Here is a 16928-nt window from a genome sequence, read left to right as displayed (position 1 = left end):
TTTATATATTATCAACAAGACTAAACAAAAATGATCTCAATAAATGCTATAAATAGGAGATTTAGTTACTTGGCGTTAGAACTTTGAACCATTAATAGATATTCCAGGCGCTTTAAGAATAGAAATTAATTCTATAATTATATCAAATGTATTCATCGAGTCCTTCAAGCAGCGTTTGATCCAAGGAGATAAACAGTCCAAAATGAGACACAAGAAAAATTAATCTTTTTTCAAAGAATTAAACTTGGCCTGTACAGGGATCGAACCTGTGACCTTGGAGTTATTAGCACCACGCTCTAACCAACTGAGCTAACAGGCCAATTTGCACATCTTCCAGAGGACCAGCACAGGAAGCAGTGCTAATGATAGTTCAACCAGGAGATTTGGAAAGCTTAATTTCAGCTGTTTAATATGAATTAACTTTCATATTATCAACATGAAGAAACTAATATGACTTTAAAAAAATTTGCAATACAAAAGAGATTTCCATACTTAGTGTTAGAATTTTGAACCAGTAACGTTTTTTCCACGTGGTTTAGCAATAAATACATATTCATCACCTATATTCAATTGATTCATCTAATCATTCTATCAGCTTCTGCGCAAAGGAAATATGGAGGTAAACATGATACAGAAGAAAATACATCTATTTTCAACATTAAAGGAGCATCAAGTATTGGCTTGGAGACAGATTGAAATTATGTCCTTTGCGTTTTTAACTTCATGCTCTAACAGACTAAACTAATAGGCTCACTAAATATATAGAATACTTTTGAAGAATTAGCAGATGATGAAATGCTACTGATTCCATCCAATCCTTCAAGCAGCGTGTGATTCAAGGAGATAAACAGTCCAAAATGAGACACATGAAAAATTCATCTTTGTTCAAACAATTAAACTTGGCCTGTACAGGGATCAAACCTGAGACCTTGGCGTTATTAGCACCACGCTCTAACCATCTGAGCTAACAGGCCATTTTGCACAACTACCTGGAGGTCCAGCATATGAAGAAGGGCAAATGATAGTTAACCCAGGAGATTTGGAAAGCTTAATTTCAGCAGTTTACCATGAAGTTATTGTTATATATTATCAACATGAAGAAACTAATATGACCTAAAAAAAATTACAATACAAAAGAGATTTTCATACTTAGTGTTAGAACTTAGAACCATTAACGTTTTTTCCATGTGGTTAAGCAATAAATAAATATTCATCACCTATATTGAATTGATTCATCTAATCATTTTATCAGCTTCTCCTCAAAGGAAATATAGAGATAAACATGATACAGTAGAAAATACATCTATTTTCAACATTAAAGGAGCATCAAGTATTGGCTTGGAGACTGATTGAAAGTATGTCCTTGTCGTTTTTAACTTCATGCTCTAACAGACTAAAGTAATAGAGTCACTAACTATATAGCATACTATTGAAGATGAAGCAGATGATGAAGTCCTACTGATTGTTAATCCGGGATAGTTGGAAAGCTTATATTCAGCTGTTTACATTCATAGTATCTTTATATATTATCAACAAGACTAAACAAAAATGATCTCAATAAATTGCTATAAATAAGAGATTTAGTTACTTGGCGTTAGAACTTAGAACCATTAATAGATATTCCAGGCGCTTTAAGAATAGAAATTAATTCTATAATTATATCAAATGTATTCATCGAGTCTTTCAAGCAGCGTTTGATCCAAGGAGATAAACAGTCCAAAATGAGACACAAGAAAAATTAATCTTTTTTCAAAGAATTAAACTTGGTCTGTACAGGGATCGAACCTGTGACCTTGGAGTTATTAGCACCACACTCTAACCAACTAAGCTAACAGGCCAATTTGCACATCTTTAGGAGGACCAGCACAGGAAGCAGTGCTAATGATAGTTCAACCGGGAGATTTGGAAAGCTTAATTTCAGCTGTTTAATATGAATTAACCTTCATATTATCAACATGAAGAAACTAATATGACTTCAAAAAAATTGCAATACAAAAGAGATTTCCATACTTAGTGTTAGAATTTTGAACCAGTAACGTTTTTTCCACGTGGTTTAGCAATAAATAAATATTCATCACCTATATTCAATTGATTCATCTAATCATTCTATCAGCTTCTGTGCAAAGGAAATATAGAGGTAAACATGATACAGAAGAAAATACATCTATTTTCAACATTAAAGGAGCATCAAGTATTGGCTTGGAGACTGATTGAAATTATGTCCTTTGCGTTTTTAACTTCATGCTCTAACAGACTAAACTAATAGGCTCACTAAATATATAGAATACTTTTGAAGAATTAGCAGATGATGAAATGCTACTGATTCCATCCAATCCTTCAAGCAGCGTGTGATTCAAGGAGATAAACAGTCCAAAATGAGACACAAGAAAAATTCATCTTTGTTCAAACAATTAAACTTGGCCTGTACAGGGATCGAACCTGTGACCTTGGCGTTATTAGCACCACACTCTAACCATCTGAGCTAACAGGCCATTTTGCACAATTACCTGGAGGTCCAGCATATGAAGAAGGGCAAATGATAGTTAACCCAGGAGATTTGGAAAGCTTAATTTCAGCAGTTTACCATGAAGTTATTGTTATATATTATCAACATGAAGAAACTAATATGACTTAAAAAAATTACAATACAAAAGAGATTTTCATACTTAGAGTTAGAACTTAGAACCATTAACGTTTTTTCCATGTGGTTAAGCAATATATAAATATTCATCACCTATATTGAATTGATTCATCTAATCATTTTATCAGCTTCTCCTCAAAGGAAATATAGAGATAAACATGATACAGTAGAAAATACATCTATTTTCAACAATAAAGGAGCATCAAGTATTGGCTTGGAGACTGATTGAAAGTATGTCCTTGTCGTTTTTAACTTCATGCTCTAACAGACTAAACTAATAGAGTCACTAAATATATAGCATACTATTGAAGATGAAGCAGATGATGAAGTCCTACTGATTGTTAATCCGGGATAGTTGGAAAGCTTATATTCAGCTGTTTACATTCATAGTATCTTTATATATTATCAACAAGACTAAACAAAAATGATCTCAATAAATTGATATAAATAAGAGATTTAGTTACTTGGCGTTGGAACTTAGAACCATTAATAGATATTCCAGGCGCTTTAAGAATAGAAATTAATTCTATAATTATATCAAATGTATTCATCGAGTCCTTCAAGCAGCGTTTGATCCAAGGAGATAAACAGTCCAAAATGAGACACAAGAAAAATTAATCTTTTTTCAAAGAATTAAACTTGGCCTGTACAGGGATCGAACCTGTGACCTTGGCGTTATTAGCACCACGCTCTAACCAACTGAGCTAACAGGCCAATTTGCACATCTTTTGGAGGACCAGCACATGAAGCAGTGCTAATGATAGTTCAACCGGGAGATTTGGAAAGCTTAATTTCAGCTGTTTAATATGTATTAACTTTCATATTTTCAACATGAAAAAACTAATATGACTTCAAAAAAATTGCAATACAAAAGAGATTTCCATACTTAGTGTTAGAATTTTGAACCAGTAACGTTTTTTCCACGTGGTTTAGCAATAAATAAATATTCATCACCTATATTCAATTGATTCATCTAATCATTCTATCAGCTTCTGTGCAAAGGAAATATAGAGGTAAACATGATACAGAAGAAAATATATCTATTTTCAACATTAAAGGAGCATCAAGTATTGGCTTGGAGACTGATTGAAATTATGTCCTTTGCGTTTTTAACTTCATGCTCTAACAGACTAAACTAATAGGCTCACTAAATATATAGAATACTTTTGAAGAATTAGCAGATGATGAAATGCTACTGATTCCATCCAATCCTTCAAGCAGCGTGTGATTCAAGGAGATAAACAGTCCAAAATGAGACACAAGAAAAATTCATCTTTGTTCAAATAATTAAACTTGGCCTGTACAGGGATCGAACCTGTGACCTTGGCGTTATTAGCACCACGCTCTAACCATCAGAGCTAACAGGCCATTTGGCACAACTACCTGGAGGTCCAGCATATGAAGAAGGGCAAATGATAGTTAACCCAGGAGATTTGGAAAGCTTAATTTCAGCAGTTTACCATGAAGTTTTTGTTATATATTATCAACATGAAGAAACTAATATGACCTAAAAAAAATTACAATACAAAAGAGATTTTCATACTTAGTGTTGGAACTTAGAACCATTAACGTTTTTTCCATGTGGTTAAGCAATAAATAAATATTCATCACCTATATTGAATTGATTCATCTAATCATTTTATCAGCTTCTCCTCAAAGGAAATATAGAGATAAACATGATACAGTAGAAAATACATCTATTTTCAACATTAAAGGAGCATCAAGTATTGGCTTGGAGACTGATTGAAAGTATGTCCTTGTTGTTTTTAACTTCATGCTCTAACAGACTAAACTAATAGAGTCACTAACTATATAGCATACTATTGAAGATGAAGCAGATGATGAAGTCCTACTGATTGTTAATTCGGGATAGTTGGAAAGCTTATATTCAGCTGTTTACATTCATAGTATCTTTATGTATTATCAACAAGACTAAACAAAAATGATCTCAATAAATTGCTATAAATAGGAGATTTAGTTACTTGGCGTTAGAACTTTGAACCATTAATAGATATTCCAGGCGCTTTAAGAATAGAAATGAATTCTATAATTATATCAAATGTATTCATCGAGTCCTTCAAGCAGCGTTTGATCCAAGGAGATAAACAGTCCAAAATGAGACACAAGAAAAATTAATCTTTTTTCAAAGAATTAAACTTGGCCTGTACAGGGATCGAACCTGTGACCTTGGAGTTATTAGCACCACGCTCTAACCAACTGAGCTAACAGGCCAATTTGCACATCTTCCAGAGGACCAGCACAGGAAGCAGTGCTAATGATAGTTCAACCAGGAGATTTGGAAAGCTTAATTTCAGCTGTTTAATATGAATTAACTTTCATATTATCAACATGAAGAAACTAATATGACTTAAAAAAAATTTGCAATACAAAAGAGATTTCCATACTTAGTGTTAGAATTTTGAACCAGTAACGTTTTTTCCACGTGGTTTAGCAATAAATACATATTCATCACCTATATTCAATTGATTCATCTAATCATTCTATCAGCTTCTGCGCAAAGGAAATATGGAGGTAAACATGATACAGAAGAAAATACATCTATTTTCAACATTAAAGGAGCATCAAGTATTGGCTTGGAGACAGATTGAAATTATGTCCTTTGCGTTTTTAACTTCATGCTCTAACAGACTAAACTAATAGGCTCACTAAATATATAGAATACTTTTGAAGAATTAGCAGATGATGAAATGCTACTGATTCCATCCAATCCTTCAAGCAGCGTGTGATTCAAGGAGATAAACAGTCCAAAATGAGACACATGAACAATTCATCTTTGTTCAAACAATTAAACTTGGCCTGTACAGGGATCAAACCTGAGACCTTGGCGTTATTAGCACCACGCTCTAACCATCTGAGCTAACAGGCCATTTTGCACAACTACCTGGAGGTCCAGCATATGAAGAAGGGCAAATGATAGTTAACCCAGGAGATTTGGAAAGCTTAATTTCAGCAGTTTACCATGAAGTTATTGTTATATATTATCAACATGAAGAAACTAATATGACCTAAAAAAAATTACTATACAAAAGAGATTTTCATACTTAGTGTTAGAACTTAGAACCATTAACGTTTTTTCCATGTGGTTAAGCAATAAATAAATATTCATCACCTATATTGAATTGATTCATCTAATCATTTTATCAGCTTCTCCTCAAAGGAAATATAGAGATAAACATGATACAGTAGAAAATACATCTATTTTCAACATTAAAGGAGCATCAAGTATTGGCTTGGAGACTGATTGAAAGTATGTCCTTGTCGTTTTTAACTTCATGCTCTAACAGACTAAAGTAATAGAGTCACTAACTATATAGCATACTATTGAAGATGAAGCAGATGATGAAGTCCTACTGATTGTTAATCCGGGATAGTTGGAAAGCTTATATTCAGCTGTTTACATTCATAGTATCTTTATATATTATCAACAAGACTAAACAAAAATGATCTCAATAAATTGCTATAAATAAGAGATTTAGTTACTTGGCGTTAGAACTTAGAACCATTAATAGATATTCCAGGCGCTTTAAGAATAGAAATTAATTCTATAATTATATCAAATGTATTCATCGAGTCTTTCAAGCAGCGTTTGATCCAAGGAGATAAACAGTCCAAAATGAGACACAAGAAAAATTAATCTTTTTTCAAAGAATTAAACTTGGTCTGTACAGGGATCGAACCTGTGACCTTGGAGTTATTAGCACCACGCTCTAACCAACTGAGCTAACAAGCCAATTTGCACATCTTTTGGAGGACCAGCACATGAAGCAGTGCTAATGATAGTTCAACCGGGAGATTTGGAAAGCTTTATTTCAGCTGTTTAATATGTATTAACTTTCATATTTTCAACATGAAGAAACTAATATGACTTCAAAAAAATTGCAATACAAAAGAGATTTCCATACTTAGTGTTAGAATTTTGAACCAGTAACGTTTTTTCCACGTGGTTTAGCAATAAATAAATATTCATCACCTATATTCAATTGATTCATCTAATCATTCTATCAGCTTCTGTGCAAAGGAAATATAGAGGTAAACATGATACAGAAGAAAATACATCTATTTTCAACATTAAAGGAGCATCAAGTATTGGCTTGGAGACTGATTGAAATTATGTCCTTTGCGTTTTTAACTTCATGCTCTAACAGACTAAACTAATAGGCTCACTAAATATATAGAATACTGTTGAAGAATTAGCAGATGATGAAATGCTACTGATTCCATCCAATCCTTCAAGCAGCGTGTGATTCAAGGAGATAAACAGTCCAAAATGAGACACAAGAAAAATTCATCTTTGTTCAAACAATTAAACTTGGCCTGTACAAGGATCGAACCTGTGACCTTGGCGTTATTAGCACCACACTCTAACCATCTGAGCTAACAGGCCATTTTGCACAATTACCTGGAGGTCCAGCATATGAAGAAGGGCAAATGATAGTTAACCCAGGAGATTTGGAAAGCTTAATTTCAGCAGTTTACCATGAAGTTATTGTTATATATTATCAACATGAAGAAACTAATATGACTTAAAAAAATTACAATACAAAAGAGATTTTCATACTTAGAGTTAGAACTTAGAACCATTAACGTTTTTTCCATGTGGTTAAGCAATATATAAATATTCATCACCTATATTGAATTGATTCATCTAATCATTTTATCAGCTTCTCCTCAAAGGAAATATAGAGATAAACATGATACAGTAGAAAATACATCTATTTTCAACAATAAAGGAGCATCAAGTATTGGCTTGGAGACTGATTGAAAGTATGTCCTTGTCGTTTTTAACTTCATGCTCTAACAGACTAAACTAATAGAGTCACTAAATATATAGCATACTATTGAAGATGAAGCAGATGATGAAGTCCTACTGATTGTTAATCCGGGATAGTTGGAAAGCTTATATTCAGCTGTTTACATTCATAGTATCTTTATATATTATCAACAAGACTAAACAAAAATGATCTCAATAAATTGATATAAATAAGAGATTTAGTTACTTGGCGTTGGAACTTAGAACCATTAATAGATATTCCAGGCGCTTTAAGAATAGAAATTAATTCTATAATTATATCAAATGTATTCATCGAGTCCTTCAAGCAGCGTTTGATCCAAGGAGATAAACAGTCCAAAATGAGACACAAGAAAAATTAATCTTTTTTCAAAGAATTAAACTTGGCCTGTACAGGGATCGAACCTGTGACCTTGGCGTTATTAGCACCACGCTCTAACCAACTGAGCTAACAAGCCAATTTGCACATCTTTTGGAGGACCAGCACATGAAGCAGTGCTAATGATAGTTCAACCGGGAGATTTGGAAAGCTTTATTTCAGCTGTTTAATATGTATTAACTTTCATATTTTCAACATGAAGAAACTAATATGACTTCAAAAAAATTGCAATACAAAAGAGATTTCCATACTTAGTGTTAGAATTTTGAACCAGTAACGTTTTTTCCACGTGGTTTAGCAATAAATAAATATTCATCACCTATATTCAATTGATTCATCTAATCATTCTATCAGCTTCTGTGCAAAGGAAATATAGAGGTAAACATGATACAGAAGAAAATATATCTATTTTCAACATTAAAGGAGCATCAAGTATTGGCTTGGAGACTGATTGAAATTATGTCCTTTGCGTTTTTAACTTCATGCTCTAACAGACTAAACTAATAGGCTCACTAAATATATAGAATACTTTTGAAGAATTAGCAGATGATGAAATGCTACTGATTCCATCCAATCCTTCAAGCAGCGTGTGATTCAAGGAGATAAACAGTCCAAAATGAGACACAAGAAAAATTCATCTTTGTTCAAACAAATAAACTTGGCCTGTACAGGGATCGAACCTGTGACCTTGGCGCTATTAGCACCACGCTCTAACCATCTGAGCTAACAGGCCATTTTGCACAACTACCTGGAGGTCCAGCATATGAAGAAGGGCAAATGATAGTTAACCCAGGACATTTGGAAAGCTTAATGCCAGCAGTTTACCATGAAGTTATTGTTATTTATTATCAACATGAAGAAACTAATATGACTTAAAAAAATTACAATACAAAAGAGATTTTCATACTTAGTGTTAGAACTTAGAACCATTAACGTTTTTTCCATGTGGTTAAGCAATAAATAAATATTCATCACCTATATTGAATTGATTCATCTAATCATTTTGTCAGCTTCTCCTCAAAGGAAATATAGAGATAAACATGATACAGTAGAAAATACATCTATTTTCAACATTAAAGGTGCATCAAGTATTGGCTTGGAGACTGATTGAAAGTATGTCCTTGGCGTTTTTAACTTTATGCTCTAACAGACTAAACTAATAGTCTCACTAAATATATAGTATACTATTAAAGAGGAAGCAGTTGATGAAGTCCTACTGATTGTTAATCCGAGATAGTTGGAAAGCTTATATTCAGCTGTTTACATTCATAGTATCTTTATATATTATCAACAAGACTAAACAAAAATGATCTCAATAAATTGCAATAAATAAGAGATTTAGTAACTTGGCGTTAGAACTTAGAACCATTAATAGATATTCTAGGCGCTTTAAGAATAGTAATTAATTCTATAATCATATCAAATGTATTCATCCAATCCTTCAAGCAGTGTTTGATCCAAGGAGATAAACAGTCCAAAATGAGACACAATAAAAATTCATCTCTTTTCAAAGAATTAAACTTGGCCTGTACAGGGATCGAACCTGTGACCTTGGCGTTATTAGCACCACGTTCTAACCAACTGAGCTAACAGGCCAATTTGCACATCATCTGGAGGACCAGCACAGGAAGCAGTGCTAATGATAGTTCAACCGGGAGATTTGGAAAGCTTAATTTCAGCTGTTTAATATGAATTAACTTTCATATTATCAACATGAAGAAACTAATATGACTTCAAAAAAATTGCAATACAAAAGAGATTTCCATACTTAGAGTTAGAACTTAGAACCATTAACGTTTTTTCCATGTGGTTAAGCAATATATAAATATTCATCACCTATATTGAATTGATTCATCTAATCATTTTATCAGCTTCTCCTCAAAGGAAATATAGAGATAAACATGATACAGTAGAAAATACATCTATTTTCAACAATAAAGGAGCATCAAGTATTGGCTTGGAGACTGATTGAAAGTATGTCCTTGTCGTTTTTAACTTCATGCTCTAACAGACTAAACTAATAGAGTCACTAAATATATAGCATACTATTGAAGATGAAGCAGATGATGAAGTCCTACTGATTGTTAATCCGGGATAGTTGGAAAGCTTATATTCAGCTGTTTACATTCATAGTATCTTTATATATTATCAACAAGACTAAACAAAAATGATCTCAATAAATTGATATAAATAAGAGATTTAGTTACTTGGCGTTGGAACTTAGAACCATTAATAGATATTCCAGGCGCTTTAAGAATAGAAATTAATTCTATAATTATATCAAATGTATTCATCGAGTCCTTCAAGCAGCGTTTGATCCAAGGAGATAAACAGTCCAAAATGAGACACAAGAAAAATTAATCTTTTTTCAAAGAATTAAACTTGGCCTGTACAGGGATCGAACCTGTGACCTTGGCGTTATTAGCACCACGCTCTAACCAACTGAGCTAACAGGCCAATTTGCACATCTTTTGGAGGACCAGCACATGAAGCAGTGCTAATGATAGTTCAACCGGGAGATTTGGAAAGCTTAATTTCAGCTGTTTAATATGTATTAACTTTCATATTTTCAACATGAAGAAACTAATATGACTTCAAAAAAATTGCAATACAAAAGAGATTTCCATACTTAGTGTTAGAATTTTGAACCAGTAACGTTTTTTCCACGTGGTTTAGCAATAAATAAATATTCATCACCTATATTCAATTGATTCATCTAATCATTCTATCAGCTTCTGTGCAAAGGAAATATAGAGGTAAACATGATACAGAAGAAAATATATCTATTTTCAACATTAAAGGAGCATCAAGTATTGGCTTGGAGACTGATTGAAATTATGTCCTTTGCGTTTTTAACTTCATGCTCTAACAGACTAAACTAATAGGCTCACTAAATATATAGAATACTTTTGAAGAATTAGCAGATGATGAAATGCTACTGATTCCATCCAATCCTTCAAGCAGCGTGTGATTCAAGGAGATAAACAGTCCAAAATGAGACACAAGAAAAATTCATCTTTGTTCAAATAATTAAACTTGGCCTGTACAGGGATCGAACCTGTGACCTTGGCGTTATTAGCACCACGCTCTAACCATCAGAGCTAACAGGCCATTTGGCACAACTACCTGGAGGTCCAGCATATGAAGAAGGGCAAATGATAGTTAACCCAGGAGATTTGGAAAGCTTAATTTCAGCAGTTTACCATGAAGTTTTTGTTATATATTATCAACATGAAGAAACTAATATGACCTAAAAAAAATTACAATACAAAAGAGATTTTCATACTTAGTGTTGGAACTTAGAACCATTAACGTTTTTTCCATGTGGTTAAGCAATAAATAAATATTCATCACCTATATTGAATTGATTCATCTAATCATTTTATCAGCTTCTCCTCAAAGGAAATATAGAGATAAACATGATACAGTAGAAAATACATCTATTTTCAACATTAAAGGAGCATCAAGTATTGGCTTGGAGACTGATTGAAAGTATGTCCTTGTTGTTTTTAACTTCATGCTCTAACAGACTAAACTAATAGAGTCACTAACTATATAGCATACTATTGAAGATGAAGCAGATGATGAAGTCCTACTGATTGTTAATTCGGGATAGTTGGAAAGCTTATATTCAGCTGTTTACATTCATAGTATCTTTATGTATTATCAACAAGACTAAACAAAAATGATCTCAATAAATTGCTATAAATAGGAGATTTAGTTACTTGGCGTTAGAACTTTGAACCATTAATAGATATTCCAGGCGCTTTAAGAATAGAAATGAATTCTATAATTATATCAAATGTATTCATCGAGTCCTTCAAGCAGCGTTTGATCCAAGGAGATAAACAGTCCAAAATGAGACACAAGAAAAATTAATCTTTTTTCAAAGAATTAAACTTGGCCTGTACAGGGATCGAACCTGTGACCTTGGAGTTATTAGCACCACGCTCTAACCAACTGAGCTAACAGGCCAATTTGCACATCTTCCAGAGGACCAGCACAGGAAGCAGTGCTAATGATAGTTCAACCAGGAGATTTGGAAAGCTTAATTTCAGCTGTTTAATATGAATTAACTTTCATATTATCAACATGAAGAAACTAATATGACTTAAAAAAAATTTGCAATACAAAAGAGATTTCCATACTTAGTGTTAGAATTTTGAACCAGTAACGTTTTTTCCACGTGGTTTAGCAATAAATACATATTCATCACCTATATTCAATTGATTCATCTAATCATTCTATCAGCTTCTGCGCAAAGGAAATATGGAGGTAAACATGATACAGAAGAAAATACATCTATTTTCAACATTAAAGGAGCATCAAGTATTGGCTTGGAGACAGATTGAAATTATGTCCTTTGCGTTTTTAACTTCATGCTCTAACAGACTAAACTAATAGGCTCACTAAATATATAGAATACTTTTGAAGAATTAGCAGATGATGAAATGCTACTGATTCCATCCAATCCTTCAAGCAGCGTGTGATTCAAGGAGATAAACAGTCCAAAATGAGACACATGAACAATTCATCTTTGTTCAAACAATTAAACTTGGCCTGTACAGGGATCAAACCTGAGACCTTGGCGTTATTAGCACCACGCTCTAACCATCTGAGCTAACAGGCCATTTTGCACAACTACCTGGAGGTCCAGCATATGAAGAAGGGCAAATGATAGTTAACCCAGGAGATTTGGAAAGCTTAATTTCAGCAGTTTACCATGAAGTTATTGTTATATATTATCAACATGAAGAAACTAATATGACCTAAAAAAAATTACTATACAAAAGAGATTTTCATACTTAGTGTTAGAACTTAGAACCATTAACGTTTTTTCCATGTGGTTAAGCAATAAATAAATATTCATCACCTATATTGAATTGATTCATCTAATCATTTTATCAGCTTCTCCTCAAAGGAAATATAGAGATAAACATGATACAGTAGAAAATACATCTATTTTCAACATTAAAGGAGCATCAAGTATTGGCTTGGAGACTGATTGAAAGTATGTCCTTGTCGTTTTTAACTTCATGCTCTAACAGACTAAAGTAATAGAGTCACTAACTATATAGCATACTATTGAAGATGAAGCAGATGATGAAGTCCTACTGATTGTTAATCCGGGATAGTTGGAAAGCTTATATTCAGCTGTTTACATTCATAGTATCTTTATATATTATCAACAAGACTAAACAAAAATGATCTCAATAAATTGCTATAAATAAGAGATTTAGTTACTTGGCGTTAGAACTTAGAACCATTAATAGATATTCCAGGCGCTTTAAGAATAGAAATTAATTCTATAATTATATCAAATGTATTCATCGAGTCTTTCAAGCAGCGTTTGATCCAAGGAGATAAACAGTCCAAAATGAGACACAAGAAAAATTAATCTTTTTTCAAAGAATTAAACTTGGTCTGTACAGGGATCGAACCTGTGACCTTGGAGTTATTAGCACCACGCTCTAACCAACTGAGCTAACAAGCCAATTTGCACATCTTTTGGAGGACCAGCACATGAAGCAGTGCTAATGATAGTTCAACCGGGAGATTTGGAAAGCTTTATTTCAGCTGTTTAATATGTATTAACTTTCATATTTTCAACATGAAGAAACTAATATGACTTCAAAAAAATTGCAATACAAAAGAGATTTCCATACTTAGTGTTAGAATTTTGAACCAGTAACGTTTTTTCCACGTGGTTTAGCAATAAATAAATATTCATCACCTATATTCAATTGATTCATCGAATCATTCTATCAGCTTCTGTGCAAAGGAAATATAGAGGTAAACATGATACAGAAGAAAATACATCTATTTTCAACATTAAAGGAGCATCAAGTATTGGCTTGGAGACTGATTGAAATTATGTCCTTTGCGTTTTTAACTTCATGCTCTAACAGACTAAACTAATAGGCTCACTAAATATATAGAATACTGTTGAAGAATTAGCAGATGATGAAATGCTACTGATTCCATCCAATCCTTCAAGCAGCGTGTGATTCAAGGAGATAAACAGTCCAAAATGAGACACAAGAAAAATTCATCTTTGTTCAAACAATTAAACTTGGCCTGTACAAGGATCGAACCTGTGACCTTGGCGTTATTAGCACCACACTCTAACCATCTGAGCTAACAGGCCATTTTGCACAATTACCTGGAGGTCCAGCATATGAAGAAGGGCAAATGATAGTTAACCCAGGAGATTTGGAAAGCTTAATTTCAGCAGTTTACCATGAAGTTATTGTTATATATTATCAACATGAAGAAACTAATATGACTTAAAAAAATTACAATACAAAAGAGATTTTCATACTTAGAGTTAGAACTTAGAACCATTAACGTTTTTTCCATGTGGTTAAGCAATATATAAATATTCATCACCTATATTGAATTGATTCATCTAATCATTTTATCAGCTTCTCCTCAAAGGAAATATAGAGATAAACATGATACAGTAGAAAATACATCTATTTTCAACAATAAAGGAGCATCAAGTATTGGCTTGGAGACTGATTGAAAGTATGTCCTTGTCGTTTTTAACTTCATGCTCTAACAGACTAAACTAATAGAGTCACTAAATATATAGCATACTATTGAAGATGAAGCAGATGATGAAGTCCTACTGATTGTTAATCCGGGATAGTTGGAAAGCTTATATTCAGCTGTTTACATTCATAGTATCTTTATATATTATCAACAAGACTAAACAAAAATGATCTCAATAAATTGATATAAATAAGAGATTTAGTTACTTGGCGTTGGAACTTAGAACCATTAATAGATATTCCAGGCGCTTTAAGAATAGAAATTAATTCTATAATTATATCAAATGTATTCATCGAGTCCTTCAAGCAGCGTTTGATCCAAGGAGATAAACAGTCCAAAATGAGACACAAGAAAAATTAATCTTTTTTCAAAGAATTAAACTTGGCCTGTACAGGGATCGAACCTGTGACCTTGGCGTTATTAGCACCACGCTCTAACCAACTGAGCTAACAAGCCAATTTGCACATCTTTTGGAGGACCAGCACATGAAGCAGTGCTAATGATAGTTCAACCGGGAGATTTGGAAAGCTTTATTTCAGCTGTTTAATATGTATTAACTTTCATATTTTCAACATGAAGAAACTAATATGACTTCAAAAAAATTGCAATACAAAAGAGATTTCCATACTTAGTGTTAGAATTTTGAACCAGTAACGTTTTTTCCACGTGGTTTAGCAATAAATAAATATTCATCACCTATATTCAATTGATTCATCTAATCATTCTATCAGCTTCTGTGCAAAGGAAATATAGAGGTAAACATGATACAGAAGAAAATATATCTATTTTCAACATTAAAGGAGCATCAAGTATTGGCTTGGAGACTGATTGAAATTATGTCCTTTGCGTTTTTAACTTCATGCTCTAACAGACTAAACTAATAGGCTCACTAAATATATAGAATACTTTTGAAGAATTAGCAGATGATGAAATGCTACTGATTCCATCCAATCCTTCAAGCAGCGTGTGATTCAAGGAGATAAACAGTCCAAAATGAGACACAAGAAAAATTCATCTTTGTTCAAACAAATAAACTTGGCCTGTACAGGGATCGAACCTGTGACCTTGGCGCTATTAGCACCACGCTCTAACCATCTGAGCTAACAGGCCATTTTGCACAACTACCTGGAGGTCCAGCATATGAAGAAGGGCAAATGATAGTTAACCCAGGACATTTGGAAAGCTTAATGCCAGCAGTTTACCATGAAGTTATTGTTATTTATTATCAACATGAAGAAACTAATATGACTTAAAAAAATTACAATACAAAAGAGATTTTCATACTTAGTGTTAGAACTTAGAACCATTAACGTTTTTTCCATGTGGTTAAGCAATAAATAAATATTCATCACCTATATTGAATTGATTCATCTAATCATTTTGTCAGCTTCTCCTCAAAGGAAATATAGAGATAAACATGATACAGTAGAAAATACATCTATTTTCAACATTAAAGGTGCATCAAGTATTGGCTTGGAGACTGATTGAAAGTATGTCCTTGGCGTTTTTAACTTTATGCTCTAACAGACTAAACTAATAGTCTCACTAAATATATAGTATACTATTAAAGAGGAAGCAGTTGATGAAGTCCTACTGATTGTTAATCCGAGATAGTTGGAAAGCTTATATTCAGCTGTTTACATTCATAGTATCTTTATATATTATCAACAAGACTAAACAAAAATGATCTCAATAAATTGCAATAAATAAGAGATTTAGTAACTTGGCGTTAGAACTTAGAACCATTAATAGATATTCTAGGCGCTTTAAGAATAGTAATTAATTCTATAATCATATCAAATGTATTCATCCAATCCTTCAAGCAGTGTTTGATCCAAGGAGATAAACAGTCCAAAATGAGACACAATAAAAATTCATCTCTTTTCAAAGAATTAAACTTGGCCTGTACAGGGATCGAACCTGTGACCTTGGCGTTATTAGCACCACGTTCTAACCAACTGAGCTAACAGGCCAATTTGCACATCATCTGGAGGACCAGCACAGGAAGCAGTGCTAATGATAGTTCAACCGGGAGATTTGGAAAGCTTAATTTCAGCTGTTTAATATGAATTAACTTTCATATTATCAACATGAAGAAACTAATATGACTTCAAAAAAATTGCAATACAAAAGAGATTTCCATACTTAGTGTTAGAATTTTGAACCAGTAACATTTTTTCCACGTGCTTTAGCAATAAATAAATATTCATCACCTATATTCAATTGATTCATCTAATCATTCTATCAGCTTCTGCGCAAAGGAAATATGGAGGTAAACATGATACAGAAGAAAATACATCTATTTTTAACATTAAAGGAGCATCAAGTATTGGCTTGGAGACAGATTGAAATTATGTCCTTTGCGTTTTTAACTTCATGCTCTAACAGACTAAACTAATAGGCTCACTAAATATATAGAATACTTTTGAAGAATTAGCAGATGATGAAATGCTACTGATTCCATCCAATCCTTCAAGCAGCGTGTGATTCAAGGAGATAAACATTCCAAAATGAGACACAAGAAAAATTCATCTTTGTTCAAA

At 32.9% G+C, this 16928-nt stretch overlaps 10 non-coding genes across 10 annotated transcripts; all 10 read right to left on the bottom strand.

Moving 5' to 3' along the window:
- Positions 1 to 245: 245 nt before the first annotated feature.
- On the bottom strand, positions 246 to 319 carry TRNAI-AAU (transfer RNA isoleucine (anticodon AAU)). Its single transcript has one exon. It is a non-coding gene; the product is annotated as a tRNA-Ile (tRNA).
- Positions 320 to 2418: 2099 nt separating this feature from the next.
- On the bottom strand, positions 2419 to 2492 carry TRNAI-AAU (transfer RNA isoleucine (anticodon AAU)). Its single transcript has one exon. It is a non-coding gene; the product is annotated as a tRNA-Ile (tRNA).
- A 789-nt stretch (positions 2493 to 3281) lies between these two features.
- Positions 3282 to 3355, bottom strand: TRNAI-AAU (transfer RNA isoleucine (anticodon AAU)). The gene has a single exon. It is a non-coding gene; the product is annotated as a tRNA-Ile (tRNA).
- A 1444-nt stretch (positions 3356 to 4799) lies between these two features.
- Positions 4800 to 4873, bottom strand: TRNAI-AAU (transfer RNA isoleucine (anticodon AAU)). The gene has a single exon. It is a non-coding gene; the product is annotated as a tRNA-Ile (tRNA).
- A 2962-nt stretch (positions 4874 to 7835) lies between these two features.
- TRNAI-AAU (transfer RNA isoleucine (anticodon AAU)) lies at positions 7836 to 7909 on the bottom strand. Its single transcript has one exon. It is a non-coding gene; the product is annotated as a tRNA-Ile (tRNA).
- Positions 7910 to 9352: 1443 nt separating this feature from the next.
- On the bottom strand, positions 9353 to 9426 carry TRNAI-AAU (transfer RNA isoleucine (anticodon AAU)). The gene has a single exon. It is a non-coding gene; the product is annotated as a tRNA-Ile (tRNA).
- A 787-nt stretch (positions 9427 to 10213) lies between these two features.
- Positions 10214 to 10287, bottom strand: TRNAI-AAU (transfer RNA isoleucine (anticodon AAU)). The gene has a single exon. It is a non-coding gene; the product is annotated as a tRNA-Ile (tRNA).
- A 1444-nt stretch (positions 10288 to 11731) lies between these two features.
- TRNAI-AAU (transfer RNA isoleucine (anticodon AAU)) lies at positions 11732 to 11805 on the bottom strand. Its single transcript has one exon. It is a non-coding gene; the product is annotated as a tRNA-Ile (tRNA).
- Positions 11806 to 14767: 2962 nt separating this feature from the next.
- Positions 14768 to 14841, bottom strand: TRNAI-AAU (transfer RNA isoleucine (anticodon AAU)). The gene has a single exon. It is a non-coding gene; the product is annotated as a tRNA-Ile (tRNA).
- A 1443-nt stretch (positions 14842 to 16284) lies between these two features.
- TRNAI-AAU (transfer RNA isoleucine (anticodon AAU)) lies at positions 16285 to 16358 on the bottom strand. Its single transcript has one exon. It is a non-coding gene; the product is annotated as a tRNA-Ile (tRNA).
- Between the last annotated feature and the right edge of the window lie 570 nt (positions 16359 to 16928).

The sequence above is a fragment of the Lissotriton helveticus genome, chromosome 4_1 (assembly GCF_964261635.1).
Source record: "Lissotriton helveticus chromosome 4_1, aLisHel1.1, whole genome shotgun sequence".
Classification (NCBI taxonomy): domain Eukaryota; kingdom Metazoa; phylum Chordata; class Amphibia; order Caudata; family Salamandridae; genus Lissotriton; species Lissotriton helveticus.
This window is presented reverse-complemented; position numbering and strand designations above follow the sequence as displayed.